The 21,855-nt window shown below is 45.3% G+C and overlaps 1 protein-coding gene and 1 long non-coding RNA gene across 2 annotated transcripts in view; one reads left to right on the top strand and one right to left on the bottom strand.

The window, feature by feature from the left end:
- Positions 1 to 21,855, bottom strand: part of OIP5 (Opa interacting protein 5) — a 273,973-nt gene that overhangs the window by 43,215 nt on the left and 208,903 nt on the right. The gene's annotated exons all lie outside the window — the stretch shown is intronic.
- Positions 16,490 to 21,062, top strand: LOC137475790 (uncharacterized). The gene is made up of 2 exons (XR_011000080.1): positions 16,490 to 17,999; positions 20,009 to 21,062. It is a non-coding gene; the product is annotated as an uncharacterized lncRNA (long non-coding RNA).

Below are 21,855 nucleotides of genomic sequence, written 5' to 3'. Positions count from 1 at the left end.
AGCTCCCAACCTTTAGGGTTATTTCCTTTTTTAGCAGTCACCGCAGTGGAACAATTGCAACCTCCCGTAGAAAGCACTAGGCAAACCATCCATTAGAGAAGAACAACTTCTATTGGAAGTTCTTCCTTTTGCTTTTGATACCGTGGGCCCTAGATGGTGGCACAACAGTAACTCACATCCAGATAAGATAACCCCCTTCCCAGATGCAGCACAGAGGAGCAGCCCTTATGCTCTGCTGGGCCCAGTGGTCCAAAACCCCAGACCTCTGGAGCATCCAGACATCATGTCTAAAATATGGTCTTCATCACTACACTCTTCTCAGGTCTGAATCCTTCAAAAACTGCACCTGCCTGGATACTGTTTTGATGCCCCAGCAAATCTGCATTGTACATTGTCCTTATGAGGCACCCAAATTTCTCCCACTTCTGTTTTCCACTCTTTTCACACATTGACTGAGGTGCCTATCCAAGTGATCTGCCTCCATCTCCGTGTTTCCCCTGGAAACATGTCTAATCTGGATAAATTACTGGCCATTGTCCTTCCCATGTGCCTGTTTGAGATATGCCCAATTTCTGCTCTCACTTGAAGCAGTCCCTCCTTCAGCAAGCATCATGTCTTGGGAATGCCTTGTTGCTCAGGCAGCTCTTGGTCATAGGGACCCTGGCAGTTCCCTCAGCAACTCTCCTTCTTCCAACTGGAAGAGTATCTTTGCTCTCCACTTTGCATCCTTCCCAACCACGCCATATATATAATCTCCTCTTCCAGCTGCGCGTCTGTGATTCCTCAGCAATAACGAGTGCCTGTGTATGTTCCCGCCTATTTCTTTTTGCACTGTTTTATTTGTTCTCAATCCAACAGTCTCACCCATACTCATGGAATTTATCCTATGGTCTGATATTGAGTCATTCCCAAATAGCAGAGGAACATGACTTTCCCTTATACTGAAGGGTGGCAAACTGATATTACTCAAAACGGAGCCCTCTTCAGTCCTTCAGGCTAATTGAAACCTTTTTCCTTTTTGATTCAGGGAGGGAGAAAATCACTCCAAGAGGCAACAGATGAAACCTTTCTCTGCACTGGTAGATCATTATCTAGGGATGTTACAACTTCTCACAAAGTATTTAATTTTATGAAAAAAAGCAGTATTTTTTAATACTCAAGAACTTTGGATTCTTTACTGAGAATTAGTTTGTCACTATTTGTGATACCTGAGGTGAACTTCAGCATGTAGATAAAATTCAGATTTTCCAAAGCCACACAGTTTCAGTAAAATGGGAAAACCAGCAAAGAATATATGGTTCATTTTGGAAAAGAAAATAAATTACAAATTTTACTGAGGGTAATATTTTTTTTTTTTAAATCTAATGCTGTCATTCCAGTGCTGATCTTTCTCCTGGACAGACAAGTCCAAGAGAAATTCTAGGTCAAAAGCTGCCAATTTATTATTTCCTATCTAAAAGGTCTATCATTGTTTTTAAGTTGTAGAGAAAAAAATCCTAAAAATTTTGGTGCAAAATCTTGCAAAACACTTTTGTTTATGCCCTTTCCAGGGCCCATCTGGGTTACACGGAAAACAATTTTTCTTGAGGGATCCCTTCCCATCTTAGCCAACCAGGACAAATGGGAGCAGGACTGCCTGTCTAGGCAACCAGCTGGAAGATCTGCTCAGATTTTGGTGTGGCTCCTCCAAACATTTTGCACCTGGAAAAAGTACCTGAAAACTTGAGGAGTGTGGCTTAAAAATTAAAAGGAAAAAGATCTAGAAGAACACGCTGGAATTTCTATATAAGGCAAATCTGGATGCTTCTGTGCACCTTCACATCAGCCCAGGAGATGCTTCACTTCTATATTTAGCTGTTTATAAAAGTGCATGGTTTATTTTTCCTTTCGCTTGCAATGCATTGGATTCCAGTTCATGACAGTCCTGTGATGCTTGTCATGCACATCACCAGAAACCTAGCAGATTGAAACGATCATCTCTCAGCCTGATAACTTGACAGCTGGTTTCTGAAAGTGAAACTTACATAGAGGTAAAATGTCAGTGGCTTTAGGCGAGTTCAAGTGACTGTTCATCCTTTACACAGAGCCCAGTTAATTCTCACAGAGACGTGCTTTCCCTTAACAGCTATTTCTTCCCCAGAGTAAAGACATATGGTCAATAGAACAACTGCTTTATCAAACGCAAACAAGTTCAGCTCTTAGTCTCCATCTAATCATTAATACAGTGTTTATCCATCCCATGTTGCAAGAGCATAATATGTTCCAAATGGGAGTTCTTGAGAAAAAAAGGCCTTCATTGCCAACCCTTCCCCCTCCTCATGGTGAATTCTTTCGTTAAGAGCTTCAGGAACTGGAATTTCTCTAAGCAATGTGCTATCAACGCAATCTGACTCTCCCCTCCACCCCCTACCCTGCACACACATTTTGATTAAGTTACAGAAATCATGTGTTGCACAATGCAAAGACACTTGACTTCTCTCCTTTATAGTATGCACAGAGGAAAACCCCTCTCTTGCTTCCCCTCATTCCAGTTTGAGCCTTAGACATTCCGGTAAATAAATCCAGCATTCACAGTGGAGAGGAACATCAAACGTCTTCAAATCACACACACTTTTCTTAATCATTTTGTACCAAAAACGTCGATTAACTTTTTTTCTTTTATGGCTTGAGGGGGTGTTTGTTACTTAATGTTTATTGAGTAATACCACATTTGCTATTCCTGGAATCTTCCCATTCTTGCAATGCTTTTATTACTGCGAGGGTATGCGCCACGTTTCCTTAAATCTCTATCAAGCTGCCAGACAGGAGAGACACTGCAGAGTTATAGTGAAAAATGAAGTTTCAAGGTTGAAGAACCTGACCAACACAGAAATAGGACATAAGACTATAGTTTTTCTCCTTCTAGTGGAAGACCTAATTTGGCTAGACAAAATTGACTTTTTGCCATTGTTTTCTTTTACCTCATGATATGGTTGCTGAGTATGTGCTCCAAGCAGAGGGAATGGGAGAGAGAAGCTGCCACTGGCCAGTTTTGCACAAGGCTTCATCTTTGCTAAACCATAAAATGGCCTGAGGGTGAAAAATATCCTTCACTGTTTAACCTGAAGACTGCTGAAAGGTTCAACCCAATATTTTGTTTGAGAGGGAATGAAACAAAATATAGAGAAACACAAGAAACTTTGTGAGTCACACAGTAGAGCACCAAGCACAAAATTATTTTCAAAACTTACATAAATAATTTGCTTTTGCCTGGAAGGGAGATAGCAATAACTACAATGTTGCTCTTAAAAAACCAAGAATGATTAATGATCCTTTTTCTATTGCAGAGAGGAATGTAATCTATGAATAACACTGCGGTTCCCCAGATTGCTCAAATGAAGTGAACTGTTATGTTTATTCTTAAAAATGTAACCTTTATTCCAGATTTAGATTCATAAACCTCCAGCCAGCTGAGAATATCCATCTCATTGACTAAATGAATTCAATTATATCAGATATTTCCTTTTGATCTAGATTTTTATAGGCAAACTTTCAACTGTCTTCAAGGAGGACAACAGTTGTTAAACTAAAGGAAGGGGTTTTAATATTGTAGTTTTTTTGTTCTTCTAGATCTTATCTGGCACATCAGTAATTTCTCAACCTCCTTCAATGTCTCCAAGCATGGCTAGCAGAGCCAGACCCAATAAGCCATTGTGGTTCCCACCAGAGAAGTGCATCCTCTCAGTGACCTCCTGACACACCCTGATTTCTCCTTTTGCACAGCATGAGAACAGTACAGGCCTTTTTATTTTTTTGCCAAATTGCCATATTAAGTCATCATACCCAGAAGTTTATCTATAATTATTCCCATTTCTTTCCCAGATGACGATGTTTTCAAGGTGTTGTTCCCACGAAAGTGATAGATTCAATAGGCAGTGAGGTGGCAGAAATGAAGACCAGAATAATAACTTTCATCTTGGTCATTGAAGGAATCCACTGACTAAAGCAGAGTTACAGAGTGAACAAAGGAAATACCAGGTGAATCCCTACTTCTACTAACCTTGTCCAACAGCAGCAGCCAAGAACATGCCAGGAGTCTCAGTCTCAAATCTTAAGCTCAGAATTGTCATGCTATTGCAGAATTTAAAATTACTATGATCTATTATATCACCTTAAAAGCCATGCACTTCACATACAGTTTGGAAAAACAATCTGGTTTGAACCAAAGGGTTTGGCAGCCAAGGGAACAGACGAGGCTAAGCCATCATCCTAACAGGCTTAGAGAAACCGGTAATTGGGTGGGGCATGGCTTGCCAAAAAGTGAACCATGAGTGCTGGTAACAGAAAAGGAAAGACTCTGTCAGCTCTGGACAGCACAAAAGCACCTCTTTCCCCCAGGGAATGATGCAGCTCTGCACAGTGGTGTTCTGTGTCATGCCTGCTGTGAAAAGAACCAGGACACTGTTCAACCTGTGCAGACATAAAGAGACTCACGCTAAAGCACAATTTTTCTCTTGCAGATGATGCAAACTTAGGTTCACTGCATTCATCTTTCTGTCCTCAGCAGCCAGTCTAGGGGAAGAATGAAGTGCTAAGTGCTGGCATCTATGTCTGACAGGCAGTGGATGATACTGGTGGTCACAGAAGTGTGGTGACAAGACACATGAAAACATTGATAGTTGAAAGCAGATGTGTGTAAAGACCAAATTCACTCTGCAGCCACACTGTAAATTCACCGTCCTGGCAGAAGGAGCACTCTGGCCCCCAGACCAGTAGGAGATGCTCCAGCTCACTCCTCGCTCAGCAAGGAAACCACGGAACCCATGGAGCCAACACACCATGCCTTGTCCTGCTCCCACACCCCTCCACGTCCTGCTGGGGCCACAGCCACAGTGGCTCTCTGCCCACAGGTTTCAAGCCACTTTCACATTCCCCAGTGCAACCCACCTGGGGATTTGAAGAAGCCAGGGTGATCCTGCCAGAGGCCTGGGGAAGTCTGGGGAGCTGGCCCCGCATCCCCAAGCTGATGGCTGCTACGGTAGGCTTTTCACTAGATGGAGCTAGCAGACGGGTGCTGGCAAATCTGTCTCCTCTCCTGGAGGTGTCCCTCAGCCAGAACCACATGGAGAGGGAATGTGATCCCATGCAGAGCCCCTGGCTCCTCAGGGCTCATCTGTGGAAAGGACAGTTTTTGTTCAGTGTGGAGGAGAGGAGGTTTCAATGACTAACATTTTGGCTGATGCAAATTCAGAAGAATATGTGAATGAAATGTTCACAGAAGTACTGGAGGCAATGGGTTTAAATGAAATTGGGGGTGAAATAGTAGTGCTGCAAAGCCAGATGCCTCTGGTAGAGGAGGAACCAGACAGAGGAGGAACCAAAACGGTGCTGGAAACTCTGCTGCCCACAAATGTCCCAGTAGTGATGGGGTAAAGCTCTGGAGTAAATTTCCATTGTCTTCCAAAAGCAAAGTAAATATTTTGGGGATTGCTCAACAAGAGCTCTGCATGGACAGGGAGAGAGCGGAGGTGTGGTACAGGCCTTTAACAATGCATGTGGTGTGTCCAGAGATGGCACCCAAGTTCAGCCACATTTAAACTTGTTGCATCGGAAGGTGCCGAGGTGATGAACTCACAGGCCATCTCCATCCATGCCTCACAATGGTGTCAGGTGAGGCAGGCTGGTTAAACACCCCAGTGCCACCCAGAGTACACATCCCACACCTTCTCCCCTTACTGCTTCTTGTCCCAACCATCCCTGCTCAACACCTCACAGCCAGGTGTCCCTCCCCAGGTGCCTGTATCCTCCACCCCATCTTCCTTCTCCCAGTGGCCCAACACCCTCTTCTTCATGCTGGTGCTGCAGCTGCTGCTTTAAATCACTCACCAGCTTGGACACATCCATATTGCTATCACCACTACTGATGTAGATCCAAATCTCTGAACCATGCTGAGGTTTCAGACCTACTGCTTTTGTAGTACTTTGATGGGTGTCAGACTTTGCACACATTTTCACAGCTTATGTTCATTCTTTCATAACCTCACTAATGCAGTCACTGTCTGATATGTTACGGATCTTTTTTACAGCCTATTTGCAGAGGTAAAAATAGAAGCCAATAGATATGACTTAACAGAAAACCAGATGAAAACCTGCAATATGAATCAAAAAGGTGAAACCAGTAATCAGATTGAATAAATCCCACTTACTATCCAAGAAATCTGTTCTTAACACTTTCTGACTCATTTGTTGCTGTGACCTCTCTCTCTATTTGTTGATGATTTATGAGGAAAAGTTAAAATTGGTCTGGGGCTATAAATCAGTGACTAGTTACAAATTTAAGCATCAACGCACTGCTGATCATGAAAGACTAGCAAGTACTCCTGGGACTGTTTTTCTGCAGATGTTCAAACACCTTTTTGGAGTTTCTGAAACAAGTCGGCATTTTATCAAGGACGTGTGCTATGTTGGATGTTAGCCAGACTTCAGTGAAATGCACATTCAGCTTCGATCCTTTTTTACCAGATTTTGTTTGTTTGTTTTGTTCTCAAGTACGTGCCTCAGAAAGGCAAAGTGTGTGGGTGGCTGTGGACAGAACCATGCTGTCCCTGCTCCAAACTGTAGTAGCATCTTCATTCTCAGGTTTGGTTTCCCTCTGTCTAGGGACATCTAAGTTTCTTCTGCAGCACAGGTCCACAGAGGAAAACCAAGTCACTCTTTGACACATTTTCTTGAAAGTGGTGGAGTTTGGCTGTAGTCGTTGATGGGTCTTATTCGGGTGCATCCTGCAAATACTGAACTTGATCGTCACTACTGATGATCTCTGCCTTATCTGCAAAGCAAATTCAGGTCTGGCAGCACCTGAGTGAAGTGAAGGGGTCTACCTTCAGCAAAGGGTCTAAATACAAACTGGTGGTGTTGCTAAGCTCATCTTGCTAAGCCTGCGTATCCCTGCTGGGCTTACCATCTCTGGTTTCTATCACAGAGGCATTCCCACACCACTAAGATTATGGAGTGCTGACGTGTTACTAGAAAGCATTTCCTGGAGGTTTGAGTCCAGAGGGTTACATCCCAGCCTGTCTGATGCTTCTGTGTATCCCTCTCCTCTGCCACAGAGAGGAGATGATAGTGCAGTGACAGGGGGTCAGGAAGCATGGGGTGATGATGCTTCTGTGCCTCTTACACTTCTCTAGCTCCCCCCAAGCTGTAACATGAGAGCCAATACTTTTCCAAATGGCCATTGGCACCTGCATACAGCCACAGCCCTGAGCAGTGGGTGCAGTCCAGCAGCCAGAAGCACCTGTGGCAGTGCTGGGCACCCACAGCCCCACTCTGGCACTGCATCCCCATCATCCTGCTGGGATACAACAATAGCCGAGCCCCTGGTGCCTGCTGAGGGAAGGCGGGGCTGGAGCAGGTGACACGCTTCACACTCCACGCTCCACTGCCAGACGCTGGCAGACCCACTTCAGGCTGTCCCTTTCCACGTGTCTCCTCTCCCTTTCTCACCAGCGGGACAGCGTGATGGCATTGTCCCCTGAGCCCAGGCCTGTCGCTATTAGTCCCCTGGCATATGGAAGTTGCAATGTCCCAGAGCACCATTGCCTGTGTGCGGGGCTTCCCTTCTGACACTTCTGCATTCAGCCTGGCCCGCGCCACCATCACAGGGGGATTTTTACAAAGGGGAGAATGCTTCCTTTCAGCAGTCTGGGGTCAGCGCAGGGCTGCTTCACTTACAGAGGTCAATCATTAGGATGCTCAGAGATGGCTGGGATGCTTGGGAAGGGCACAGTACACTCCACCCCCCTGCTTCTCCCAGTGCTGTGCATTGTCACGATGATAAATGAGAGAGTGAGGTGGGGAAGCTCTTGACTGAGCGTGGCCTGAGCCCCTGGGGGTTCACAAACTACTGCAAAGCGGCAGCTGATAAAATGGTAACTAATTCAATTAGTGAAATTTAATTTAAGTGGGGAGCGGATGGTGGCTTTGCCAAGACCATATGGGAAACCAGTGGTGTTTCCATATAGAAGAACTTAATTTAAACAATGAACTCATGGGTCTTCATAACCCAGTGGCCAAAGAGCCCCCAGGAAGCCCTGGAAGGGGTTGTACTGATTAACCAGACAAAAGCCTGGCAAGTCTGGGCCAGCAGGGAGGAGTCGAGTGTGAGCGAGTAGCAAAAAAGATCCAGGTTCAGGTCATGAACATGGCTGAGTTGAAAGAAATCCCTCCCAGCATCAGAAAATAGTGTTTATCTCCTCACATATCCCCTGCCTGCTTCCTCCAAGCAACGTGTTCCACGACTGAACCCCTGCAGCCCAGCAGGAGACGGCAGGAGGCTCGGACGTGCGAGGTGAGAAGGAAGAGCTGGATACGTGCTCCTCATCAGTGGGGAAACAGCTCCACGGAGAAATGCCAAACTTCTGCAAAAACTAATTAGAGTAAAAGGCTTCCTGTCCTTCATGGCCCTGCGCCGCTGCGCTCCCTCTGAGCACCTACCTTCAGAGTGCCTGACCTCTCCGTGTGGGAAGGCTGGCTGGTGAAGTGAGAGGAAACAGGGGAGACTTGTATCACAGGCATTTTTGGGAGGAGAAGGGAATGGCAAAGCCAGGGGTGAAGAACTGGCTGTTGGGAAAACTGGGGTGGGGAGAGACTCCCTGTCTGCTCTAGGGGAATCACACTGCAAAATCCATAGAGCATAACAAACCTCACCTTTTTTAATTGGAAAAGGATGTAAAAAATAGAAGTGATTTTTGGTTTGGCTTGGCACTGAGACCCTTCAAAGTTTGGAAAGAGTGCTGTGATAGCGTTCTGCTAGTGAGCATCTTCCCAGCACAGAAACTGTGGATGTAAAGCTTCATATAAACCAATTTCTAGGTTTGAAAACCTGCTCAAAAGGCTGGCCCGTTTCTCCAGTTAGGAAACAGAAACAACACCATGTGATGAAAACAGCCAAGCACCACAGACAACTTAAGCAGCAAACATCAGACATTTTGAGAGAAAATACTTACAAAGAAATGCACAAGTTGTTGGCCACGACTGGGTCTCCAAAGCATCGATGCCTTTTGGGAGCAATTAGGGCTCATCAGAAGGCTGAGAAAACTCCAGGAGAAATTCCAGCTCCATCCCTACCGCAGTTTAGGTTCATATGGAGAAAGCCTGCCCTGCTGCAATACCCATGCACTGAACAGGCCCGCTCCAGCATATGGCTGACTTCCCAAGGCAGGAGGATCTGCATGTCTCCAGGCCAGCAATAAGATGGTGCTCTGCCACTGCCTTGGACAGGGAGGGATATGAGTGTTCTCCCTGGATGAAACGTGAACCTGAGAAGGAAGCTTTCCACTGAAAAGAAAAGGGCTGGAAAGAGGGATCCAGGATTTTTAATCTTTGTTATCCAGTTTTGTAAGTGGAAAATTAAGAAACAAAGACATCTGGTAAACTGTGAGACAATATAAGTAGGCTTGAGTAATAACCACAAATCATGCATTCAGCAGTAATCCTGGCCCTCTAGACTCACTCAGTAACACTGGACTGTTCTCTTTGTGGGTTGCTGTTTGGACACTAGTCAAAGGCAATTTTTTTACAAAGACATAGACATTGAGAAGGTTTTCATAGGTTCTTTTTTCTGAAGAGGAGAGTTAGAAAACATAGAAACTTCTGCAAACCTTAAATAGAATTTTTTGCTATTTGCTCTTTTGCTATTTACTCCCAAAATAGCCGAAGTGAACAGCTCTTCAGCTCTGCTGTGTCCCACAGGGAGCTTGGCAGACAGGAAAGGACAAGCCACCCTTGGTGCTCACAGAGGCTCCACCATATGCAAACAACATCTTTCTTTTGTACTGTTTAAGCCCTCTGCTCTGCCACCCCGTGTGGCTTCCCAGGGATATTTTCTCCCATGTGTCACTGAGCTGCAATGAGCCAGTGCCCAATGAGCCAGGCCAGTTGCACATCCCACACACCACTGCAGCCCAGGGGGGGGCAAAGACTGTCACTACCCATGCTGAGATATTCCTGCAGAAAAGAGTGAGGCTCAACAGAAAGGTGAGGAAAGAGATCAAAGAGACATGCAAAGGGTGAAGAAAGGACTTGTTTGCTTTCCCATTCCCCATTTTCTCATTTGAGAACTCAAGTCATTAAACACTAGCAGTACTGAAAGCTGTGGCAACATCTGACATTGCAGGGAGGGTGAGGTGGCAACAAAGGCATACTGGCCTCAGCCCCAGCATGGCCTTTCCCAGCACTTCCATCCCTATCAGTCCCCTGTGCACAAATAGGTCCCCATTTTGGGTCTTCCTGCCACTGTGTACCTTTGCCAGCCAGATGCAGATGCATTAACCCTTCCAGGGCTTCAGGATGGGCTTTTCCAGCTTCTTTATCCACCTATTTTGGCTCAGGAGTCATTACTGCAAAAAGGTAAGAACATAGTTATCAGGGTCCTCATTCATCAAATCTAACTTCACATCTGCCATGGAGGACATTCTTTTAATCCCTTCTGCTAGAGGCACCACAGAAGAAGATGCATCGCAAGAGAGCTGAGACTTAAAGTTATGGAGAAGGACGTGGACATGCAAAGGAAGAATGAGATAGGGCAAAAGATGTGGCACTAATACATGAAAGACATTAGTGGCTGAATTAGATGAACGTCCATATGAGAGGGCATGCAGCAGAACTGCAGGATTTGTTCTCTTTCACACTTTGGGCTTTAGGTACCCAGCTGGTCACAATTTGTGCTGGCTACTCATGTTTCCAAGGGCTAACCCGGGTACTCAGAGTCATCAGGACACAAAGATGTGGCTATCAGTTTCTTGCCGAAGGAGAGGATGCTTACACAGAGATTACATTCCCAAAGGATCCCTTACAAAGAGGAGTCTTCTTCTGAGTGAGCTCATTGGCATCAGGGGTGTTTTTGCAGGCAGAAATATGTAATGCACCTGCAAAGGCACAGAGTGGGGAGAAGGATAAGAGCTGTCCTTCTTCAGTGTAAAACTGATGAAGAAGCATCACAGGTGCTGTCCCAGGTGAATTGGGACAAAATGTAAAGTGATCACTTCCTGCCATGTACAGACAATGAGGGAAAAAAAAAAGAAGAAATATGTCACTGAGATGGAAACCAGGCAAAGGAAACATGCTGAAGTTTATCGTCAGCTACACCATTCTGGGCTTTGAGTACATGAGCAATTGGAAGGTGGGCAGCTCTTCCTGGATACCCAACAGAACCTGTGTGAGAGAATGGACAATACTAACAAATAACACCATGGATTTAAGATTCACAAGACAGCAAGGGAAAATCCAGAGTGGGGCTTTCTGGAGTTTGTTTCATTTATGCACCACTGGAACCAGAAAATATATCAATATGGAAGTTTAGCAATGGGCTGAGGTTTCACGGAACTTGCATGAGAGTGGCCCAGTGCCTAACTCTACTGTAACCCGCAAAGGTCACACACTGAAGAGCTGGTTTCAGACAGTGACTCTGGGAATTTCAGAGAGCTGTTTAAAGGAACACTCCGGGGGCTGGCTATGGTACTGCTCAGGCTGAGCGGGAATCTCACTTCACCCCACAAATGCATTTTTTTTTTTTTTTTTTTTGTTTGCAAACTGTCTATTTTTGTCTATTCTCATGAACTTTTTTCAGAGCAAGCTATAAACTTCCTTGGCCTGTGTGGGGAGGCATAAACTTTCTGAGATGGCTGTTGATGGAAGGGTTTCAAGTTTTAACTGGATTTGCTAAGTGCGATGCAGGAAAAATGAATTGGAAAAAAACCCTTTTCTTGTATGTGGCATTGACCATTCACCCACATCCACATCAAGAGTTCTCAGTAGTGATGCACCAAGACAGTGCCTGTGCTTGGCTTTTGTGGAGCACTGTACACCACTGCATGAAAACCTGCATTCAAGATACCCTGAGCTCCCAGCATGAGACTGCTGCATTTCTATGGTGTCATCACATTGAGCCTTTCTCATAAGAAATGAGGTGTCAGGGTGCAAAACTGCTGATGAAGAACCTGCAGCAGTGCTGGTGCCTTTGGTATCAGAGTGAGCTTGTGCTGTGGAAGGGCTGAAAAGGCCAGAGAAGGCTAGTGCATTCCCAGAGAAAAGAATAAATGACACTACAATAGGATTTGGCAACAAATGTGAAGCACTGTTTGCTTTGCTGTTGCTGGAAATGTAGAGGAAGGCACAGTTTCTCATAGAAAGGTGACATTTCATCTCAGTTCTCTGATCCAGATGAAGAGGTGATGTTTTAGACTGCTAAAACAAGGAAGAAAACGTTCTGCATGCCTCAGTTAGTAATGTCTTACTCACTAACAAGGCTCATTCAGTCTAGTTTGCACCATTCAATCTAGGCTTAATATATGTATGTTCACATACCTGCAGTTTGATCCATCCATGTGTCTGTCTTGTTCATGGCTGGCAAAACCCTATTTTGATTCTGGTTCTCCACTCAGCCTGGCAGGCTGATAACTCTTGCATGGTGCCTTTGCAGGACAAGCACCAGTTTAAGAAAACCAGAACTTTCCTTTCATGGAAACTGCGGGTTGCGTAAGAGTCACCACCTCAGCAAATTCTCCATTTTGAATGGCCTGTGTAATTTAGTGGCTTGTTTGAACAGCTCCAAAAGCCTGCTCCTGACAGAGCTAGAGCTGAGCAGCCAGCATGGGCTGTGAGAATGCACAGAGGGGAGCAAAGGTAACAGGTGCAGCTTTCCCACTAATGGCCTGTGGAAGACAGGAACCCCTCAGGAAGGACCACATGTACTCAACAGCCTCCGTGTTGTGGCCAGGCTTGCATGCCTCATATTGTCCCTATTAGCGTGGCTTAAGATGACCTTTCTGAATGCAGAAGACACGATCCCTGGCAGCCATATTCATGGACTCAGTGTGTACACCCCTGTTTTTACTGGTTTTAAAGAACAAGGATATTACCAAGTGACTTTGATTTTTTTAATGGCCACCAATGACAGAAAGCAAGAATCAAATTCAGATATCTTAAGAAAACTTAACTTGATCACTGTATTGGAGTGAGACAATTGTTTCTTAGTGGACACAACCATGATGACCCACAGGCCACAAGCTGCATGTGCTCTGTGCTTTCCAGGTAGTCTGTTTTTTTCTTTATTACATGCACCTGGGAAATGCATGGAATCCATATTCTTCTCAAAGGACTCTGCTCACTCTTCCTACTGAGGAGACTTCAGTACAGCACAGGTTTCATCAGCATTTCTCTGTGTGCCCTGTTTGATTGGAGTTCCCAGACCTGGTCGTCTGTCTCCAGGCAAAACAAACCTTGCATATGTTGCAAAACCTTTCTCTTGAAATGACCTCACCACTGAACAACAACTGCTGTGGCATGATGTTCAGAGCATTTCCTGAAAAAAAAAGGACATTGTCATAGCCAGAGATTTGTACAATGCACTCCACAAAAGGAGGGAAAGAAAGTAAATATAGAAAATTGAGGAGATATTCAGAGTTATAAGAGACACAACAAAAGAAAAACTTCCAGGAAATGACTCTACACTGAGTCTAAATCCAGACTCCTGGGTCCAGAACACTTAGTCAGACAACCCCCTCAACTAGTAACTGATTAAATATCTAAATAAAACCGTTAGGTTGTTAGCTATAGGCCTTCAGTCTTGACAGTCTGAGCCCAGCTGGGTGCATTTAAAGCATCCTTCTCTGCAGATATTGACAGACATATTTTATATTCACTTGTTCATATTCACTGCATGCATAGCCAGAGGAGATGTCGATGCAGCCCAAGCCCATGTAACACTTTGTCATTTGGTCTAGCCCAGTCATCTTTGCAGTGTCCAAAGTAAATGGAGGGAGAAAGAGATATTTCCAAAGGATAATTCATTCCACCCCAAGATAAATGGTGTTAGCAGGGAGGAGAAGTTAAGTTGGTATTTGAAGATGCCTCCTTGAAACTTCAACTAAACACCTATCTTCTAAATAAAAAAAGAATGAGTCCTGCCATCACTGCCTAAGCCAATAATACAATACAGATGTGTAGAGCAGTAAGTGACCAGATGGTGAATTTGTCATACTACAGTGTAGTTTCTTGTAATATAAATACGGGCTGATGAAATAGTTGATTTGCTCAACAGACTGCCTCAGCTTCATTACAAGAGCTAGTCTGGAGCCCTTAAAATTTGTCACAGGGCCCTACATATATTTGTAGAAAATATTATGGTCTGGGAATGCAAGATTATGTGCAAGCAATAATTTTTGGTCAATTAATCTAAGGTTCTCTGTTCTGAAAAAGAATCCTAGCGTCCATTTTTTCACACTATGTGAAGACATTATATTTAATGTCAAATTATATTTAAATGAACAAAACCACTGCAAGACTACAATACATTAAGACTACTAAAGATAGCCTCTCCCATCTATTCCCCTGTACCTCAGTAGCAATGGTTTTATTTTGAACTAGTAAAGCAGATTTTGCTTCCAGCTTCTGGATCAGAGAGCTACACAAATGCTTCAACAAAACTATTTCCAGTACTGTGGAAATAGAGAAGAGGGTGAAAATTAAAGGAAAAAAAAAGGGTCTGTGTGAATCATTCTACCTGGTGGGAGCAGTTCTTTACTGTTTGAACACCGGCAGCCCACAGCCAATGTCTCCCAAGGGAGGGCATGAATGAGATCCAGACTCATGATTCATTGCATCTCCTTTGTTACCCAAGGCAGAGGCATGGCAGATCCCACTGTCTTCCAGTCCTTCAGTGCACATCTGTCCCAGTGCCCAGCTGTGCCACAGCTTGGAGTGGGCACGGTGACCCCCAGACCTGCTGACCCTGCTGTGAGGGAGACAACAAGCACACACCTGTGATGCCACCTGCCCACACGGATGTGGGAAAGTGAGCAGGGCCAAGCCTGCTGGAGAGCGAAGTCCCAGCATGGATAATCCCACACAGCTGCTGGAAGGCTTTCTGACAGGTTGCCTCTAAAGCACCAAAGAAGTCCTTCAACAGAAGGTGTGCCTTCCTTGGAAGATTGTCTGTGAACAAAAGCCCTGGTCACTTGTAAGCAGCAAGCACCAGCCCAGCTCTGCCCCACCATCCAATGGGGACCTCTGGACAACCACTGCAGAGCCAGCTCCCTCATAAATGCACTTTCCCAGGTCGATCCTGCTTCTGGGAAGGGCTCGAAGATGTGCATGCTCATACAGCGTCCACAGAGGATCTTTTTTGATGTATGCTGTCTGCCCATGGACTTTTCCACTCAAGGAATTTTCTCCAGCTGTGTGGAAAACCAGTAAGAGCAGGCATTTATCCAGCATTTTCAGAAGTTGGTAGCTGTGTTAGTAGCTGGCATTGCTTCACTAAAGAAACATTGTGTTGAAAATTATGTTTAAAATCTTTGGTTTATTAATCATTTAGTTTACATAACTTTGTAGCTTTTAGAGGTGATATGCAATGCCAGAGCTCAGAGAAGTGACTCTTCATGTGGAAATGCAAATTAGTAATTCAGGTAATTGCATGTCCTGAGTCACAGCAGTGCATCCCGACACCCCCAGTAGTGGCCTACTGCTCTTGTTTTGGATCTAAATAGTCTATCCATTCAAATGTGGCCATTCTTTCATTCCTCTCTGTCCCCCCTGTGGAGCTTTTCTTCCTAACAGCCCAAAGGGGAAGAGCCTAGAGGACTGTCATGGGGGTAAGAATGAAGATATGTTGGAGATCTCAAAGTTAACATTTGAAAGTCAGAGGACATCTGGGCTACATAACATGAATGTCAGGAGTAATGCCCTCCAAAAGCCATTCTAGTCCTAAGGGCATCTCCCACTGCTTCTTCTGTTCAGGCCATAGATCTGTTGACATTGGTGTCTCATCTCTGACAGACCTGAGCCTCATGGGAAAACTCCCCCCGAAAGTACTTCATGAACTTTGGTGCTGTGTGATGGATAGCTTGGTTCGTCCTTTTTCCCCCCACATACAGAGACAGAGCCCACTGACACCTTCAGTGTGTGAACCAGTGCCATCTTCTTTCAGGGCTGTCCTCCTGGACATGCTGTACTGTTCCCAAGAGACCCCAGAGCATGGCAGCGCTGCAAAAGTTGAACTTAAGGTTGCACATGAAACCTTTCTCTCTGGCCTACTCCCCCTCCTATCTTGTTGATGGTTCCCAAACCCCCAAGTGTGGTCTGTGCATTTCCCCTTTGAGATGGATCACATTTTTATTAATTTTACAGTAAATCACTTCCCCATTTCCTTTGTTTATGCTAGGTGGACTCGGTGGTTTCCACCTCTGTGTGACACAGCTCTTGGCACCCGAGCACAGACCATAACATCGCTTCAGCACATCCCGCATTGTGGGCTCTCCTGGAAAGAAGGTGAAAGGGCTGGTTCTGCACTGTCATTTCCCTTCACCCTCCCACACCAGTGCAAATGGGAACTGCAGCCTTGCATCCTCAGCCTTCCTCCTTCAAGCAGGAAAGAGGCTTGCAAATGCTCGTGCAGGACAGCTCGGGTGCATGCCCGCCATGGAAGTTACCAAGCTTAAAGCTGCTCCATATCTTACCTGCTTCTAATGCCATGAATCTTGCTTTCCATTTGGAAGAACACTTACAGAGGAGTAGCTGGTGGCATTCCCCAGTTTCCTCAGGAAAAGTGAGGGGAATATTTGAATCTGAGGTTGAAGGTTTCACCTGCAGTGTGCTGGCTGTGAGTAAGATTAGGGTCACGAGTCTGGTCTTGTCACTATGCAGACACCCTCTGAGACCACAAAGTGAGCAGCCACAGCCTCAGACCCCTTTCTCCCTCTCAGAGCACCATAGCTACAGGGTGGTCAGGCACCACAGTGACAGAGGGTGTACCCAGACTGTTAACAGCTGAAATGTACGCCAGGGCACACATCCTCACTTTCCCCAGGGCTGGAAAGGGAGAGGGAGGAATTTTGACTTCAGTGTCATAAAGTAAAGTAGTCAGAGCTCAGCTGCAGATATTAGTCCAGGCCTTCCTAACAGGCTGGAACAGGCAGGGAGGAGGCAGTGAAATCGGCCATATCCCCAGGGAGGGGAACAGGTGTTGTGCGTTCCTGCAGGTGAATCACAAAATTACCATCTAGAGCTTTATGCTCCAGGAAAGTCTCTTCCTCAATTCCTACCTGTCTCACACTACTGTCAAGTATTGCTCCAAAATATTAAGAGAGTAATGACAAATTCAGAGGATTTCATAATAATTGCTCCAAAATATTAAGAGAGTAATGACAAATTCAGAGGATTTCATAATAATTGCTCCAAAATATTAATAGAGGATGCTTGTTGCCACCCTGAAAGACAAAGCAAGTCACCACTCTATCAGCCCAGCAGAGGCAGCATCCTTTCCCTGCCCTCCCCTCTCCTCTGACCACTCCCCCCACTCCCAGGGCTTTGGGCCCCTTGCTGAAAGTAAACAGCTGGCTGTTACTTTTTTAATTTCTTGGCTTTCTATGGCATGGATCCCAACCTTAACGTCATTTCAATGCCATTTTTCTTCTGTGCTGAAGAACAGGTCTGGAAATCTCCACCTCGCTGCAGACAGCACGTGTGGCAGGAATCCTGCTGTGCCCATGCCAGGTGCCTTTGTTCCTAGGGACTTGGTCAGCGCCAGTCTCTGAAGGCACCCATTGGAGCAGGTTAAGTGTCTCCATGGAGATCTCCCCAGCTCCCTCTCATAGTCCCTCCTTTCTCTTACAGCTTTCTGTTTATTCTAAACAGCATCCCCATCTTGGCTGGAGATAGTAGCTCTCTGCCTCACCCTGATCACCTGCCCACCCAAATTGCCTCCTATTGTTGGCCTGCTGTTGCCTGGGAAAACAGCAATGTCATCCTTTGAAAATAACCTGTGCATTGTGGAGGGCTCTTTTCTTTCCTGGGTTGCTTTTTCTTTCCACACCACTATTATGGGATTTGCCTGGACCTCTTATGGCAGCTGCAGCATCACTCCACCAACAAGGGCTGTGTGTTTGTACATGAGGGAGAGTTTGTAGGAGGGAGGCTGGGGGCTGCAACCTCTAAACCCTGCTCCTTCCTCCAGCCACATTGTCCCATCACAGGAAGGGCACTGGTGTGCCCAAGCCTGGACTATCGAGTAGCTGTACAGCCCTTCCCCTCACTCACACCCACAGCATGCCTTGATTCCACCTGAGCAGCTGGGAAAGGAGCCTGAAATTTCCCCAGGTCTCCAGGATTCATCTACTTCGTCAAGCTCCATATAGTCCAAAAATCCCACCTCTTATCCAGCATCTTCCATCCACTTTCTGATGTCTGCCAGAGATGAGGGAACCCCATAGGGAATAGCATTTTTTTTCATGATCCCACAATGTCAGTAAAAGTCTACTTGCTTTAGTATGTTCAAGAAGCCACCCTTGGCTGGGAAACCATCCTCATTTCCAGGTTTTTTTAAAAGAGATTTGGGGAAGAATGGAGAAGTAAATGCACCCATGTTCCTTCTTAATCTATCACCCTACTTTCCAATGCAGAAAACTGGTACATCGCCTTCGTATCACTACAGTTCCTCTGCTCCTGACACTATTTTGAGGATGTATGTTCATGCCAATGAACCATTCCAAAACAATTTCTCCAATGTATCTGACAGGAATAGACTTTTCCCTGACATGCCTGTGCAACAGCACCTACAGCACTGCAAGGGTACTTTCTGTACTGATCCCCAAGGCAAGCTGCCTCTCCCTCTCTGCAGGAGCATCTCTGACAAGCTCAGCTCCCTGTCCCTCTCTCCCAGCTGGAGTTTTCTACATGAGGCTATGGTGGGGGGCATACTGGCAAGAGTATGTGCACCTAATGTTCAAGTTGTACTTTGTCTATTCATCACTTCACTGATGGGTGCCTCAGTTTCTCTCACTGGAACGGGAAAATATCACTGATTTCCTTTCAGAAGATATTCCTTCATGTCTTTAGTAAAACACAAGCTGGATAAGTCTCTGTGAATGGATGAGAAGTTGCATTTGTAACTTCCTGTAACAGGAAAGGCAGTATATCTTTGGAGCTTGCCAATGTGATAGCAGAAAGGAAAAACCTCTAAAATTCTCCTGGGACAGAGTTTTGTAACCCAGCTTCCTTAGAATAGCCCAAACCAGTACTGCCAGCATGACTTACCATGATTCCAGCTCACCCTGCCTTGCAGCATCCAGACAGATCCTAGAGATGCCTGTGTTGCTTCTGACCCTTGGGCAGGTGCATCTGACCTACACATACGTCACAGAAGTGCAGGTTCATAAAACACAGCATGAGGGAGACCCAGGAAAATTCCTGTCCAGCAGCCAGCAGGAGGAGGACTCCTCCTACTGCCTGGCACATACAACATGTCCCTAGATACTGAGTGTCACATGTCCATAGGAAGCACTGCATAAAACATGATTATAATAAAATAAATATTGTGACAGGGATTAAACCCCTTTAGTTGTCTCTGAACTGAAATTTGAGATTTGCACAGAAACTACTGGGATTTGCACAGAAACTGATGCTGACAGATAGAAATTGAGATGGAGAAAGGAAGTCCTGGTTTCTTCCTATGAAACAGATTTAGGACTGGAAGGCCTATCCACCTTCAACAGCTGCCTCCAACTAAGTCAACAACTCCTTATTTCAGGGTTTCTGTCAAGGTTCAGGAGTAGGTTTATGTGCTTCAAAGTTGCAGAGGTCCAAGTGGTGCAGGTCCCACCAGATTGGTGGGTGCAGATCCCAGTCTCTCATCAGCAAAACAGGCAGATGATCAGAGCTTCTCATACCTCTGACAAACCTGGGGGTAGTTCTCCTGCCCTGCAGCTTGATCAGTCTTTGGGTATATACAGAGAGCTCAGGAACTTACACAGTGACTCCACACTCTTTGTTCCACCAACAGGCATCCCATTTCCCCCAGGACCATTGCTTCCCATCAGCCCCTCTGTAACATCTGCCCTCCAAGAGCTACAGATGCTCCCATTCAATGCAAAAATGGTCACCAAAAAGACACAAAGCCAGAAACAAATCATGTGGAGAAGATCCTCCAAATCTTTGAGAGAAACCAAACACTGCTTTTGGAAGAGTGATGTAGGAAAGTCTTGCATACTCATATTCTTACTGCTAAAACACTCTCACCATTAAGGTTAGGATTCCAGGGAGAAGATGTAAAAAAAAAATTAGATCTTTCAGTTTCTTTCACCTTCAAGTCAAAACTAAACTTCCCTAATTTTATTGTTCAAAGCAGATTTTTTTTCTGGCCTTTAACCAAGACTTCTTGCCTGATGTGTACTCAGATCTATGACGCACAGTCGATGCGTTCAGTGAAAGCTGCACTTCACCATTAACCAATGAAGGCTTTAAAAGCAGAGTGCTTGGATGTCAGTAACAAAGAAAGCAAGACCCAGAGTTCCACAGCATCAGACATTTATTTTTTTGACATTAGCTGTCCAAATACTTTTGTTGGTCTTATGCAGTCCTTTTTTTTTCCCAGGGAAGTCCAAGTCCATAGTGATAGAGCTCCACATATGCGCCTAAGGCAGCTCATACAGCATGAGGTCTGCTCAGAACACCACAGTGCACTGCACCTCAGTGAGCCTGAATGATGTAATCCTTCAAGTTCTTGATGACACCCAGGACAGTCTGAGTCTTTTCTGCACCAGTGCACTGTGACTTTTCCACTACCTCCCCTCAGGAAAGCAGCACTCAGGGGAGGTGGAGGAAAGAAGGACAGCTAGTGCTGACAAATACAAACATGGATGGCTGGCAAGTCACTTACTTAAGGCAGGCCCATAGCCCAGTGCCTGACTAGGTAAGCGTGTCTCCTGGCCAGTGTTCATGGAGAGCACGTTGTTCTGCCAAATGCGCTAGCCTGGTTGAGCTAGACTCCACTGTTTCGTGAAGCAAGCCCCTTCACTGCATGTGGAGAATTATCACCTTCAGGCAGAGAGAAAAGGCTATAAGAATGGACATACAAGTGAAACATGGGTACCAAAAATGGTGAAAACTTATGAGATCACCTTGTCCTTCTCTCACACCTAGTCAATACAGGATTGTTCCCTCACTGGCTCCAGAACAATGCCGCTTAACCTAGATGCAATCATGCTGCAGGAACTGCCAAACACAATGCAATGAAGACCAGAGAATGATCTCATATGAGTTAATCCAATTCCTGCAATAAAACAATCCAGGGCTCTTGATCTCCATCCTGCAACATTCTCCTGAGCCAATCCTTTTCCAAGCCAACCCTTGAGTGTGGTAACACTCAGACACAAGCTGGAGCCACTGGTGGGCTGCTGAAATAACCTGGAGCTGGGAAAGCGCAGCAAAACAATATGTTCCTTCTACTAAAACGGTTGCTTTGTTTAGATGGGATCCATAAACCTTGTTATTCACAAACATTCAGGGAGCAGAGCTTTATTTCCAAGAATGCTCATGGAAAGGAAATCCATTGTGTAGGCCAACATGAATAGACCCTTGGTGTGCAGTTTTTATGGGAAGCATCCAGGTGGCTAGTGAGAAAATAGCTTCTTCTCAAGCAAAATAATGCATTACAGCAATGGATAATTCCCAAGCAGTTGGAAGACATCCCCACCTGTGAGGCACATGTCACTCCAAGAGGAGTCCGAAACAATGCCACACAGCAAACACACAGCAGGAACAGCCATACCCTCCACCAAATCCACCATCAACCAAAGCATACACATTCACTGTTTGCAAGTCATTGCAAAGCCACAAAAACACACCTAGACAGCAGAAAGGATCATTCCATATATTTCTTGGAGTGGTATCTTACAGTGCCTTATACATAATACACCCTAAAACAAAGGGTTAAAATTAATTGTAGTGTCCACTGAAACACTTTCCTGGAAATGGCCTGAGCAGCAAACCTATCTCCTCCTCCCTCTTAAAATAATGTAGCTGATAAAAAGCAGAATGTCT

This window comes from Anomalospiza imberbis, chromosome 6, assembly GCF_031753505.1.
Source record: "Anomalospiza imberbis isolate Cuckoo-Finch-1a 21T00152 chromosome 6, ASM3175350v1, whole genome shotgun sequence".
Taxonomy (NCBI): Eukaryota; Metazoa; Chordata; class Aves; order Passeriformes; family Viduidae; genus Anomalospiza; species Anomalospiza imberbis.
Note: the sequence above shows the minus strand (reverse complement) of the source record. Positions and strands in the feature narration are given on the sequence as shown.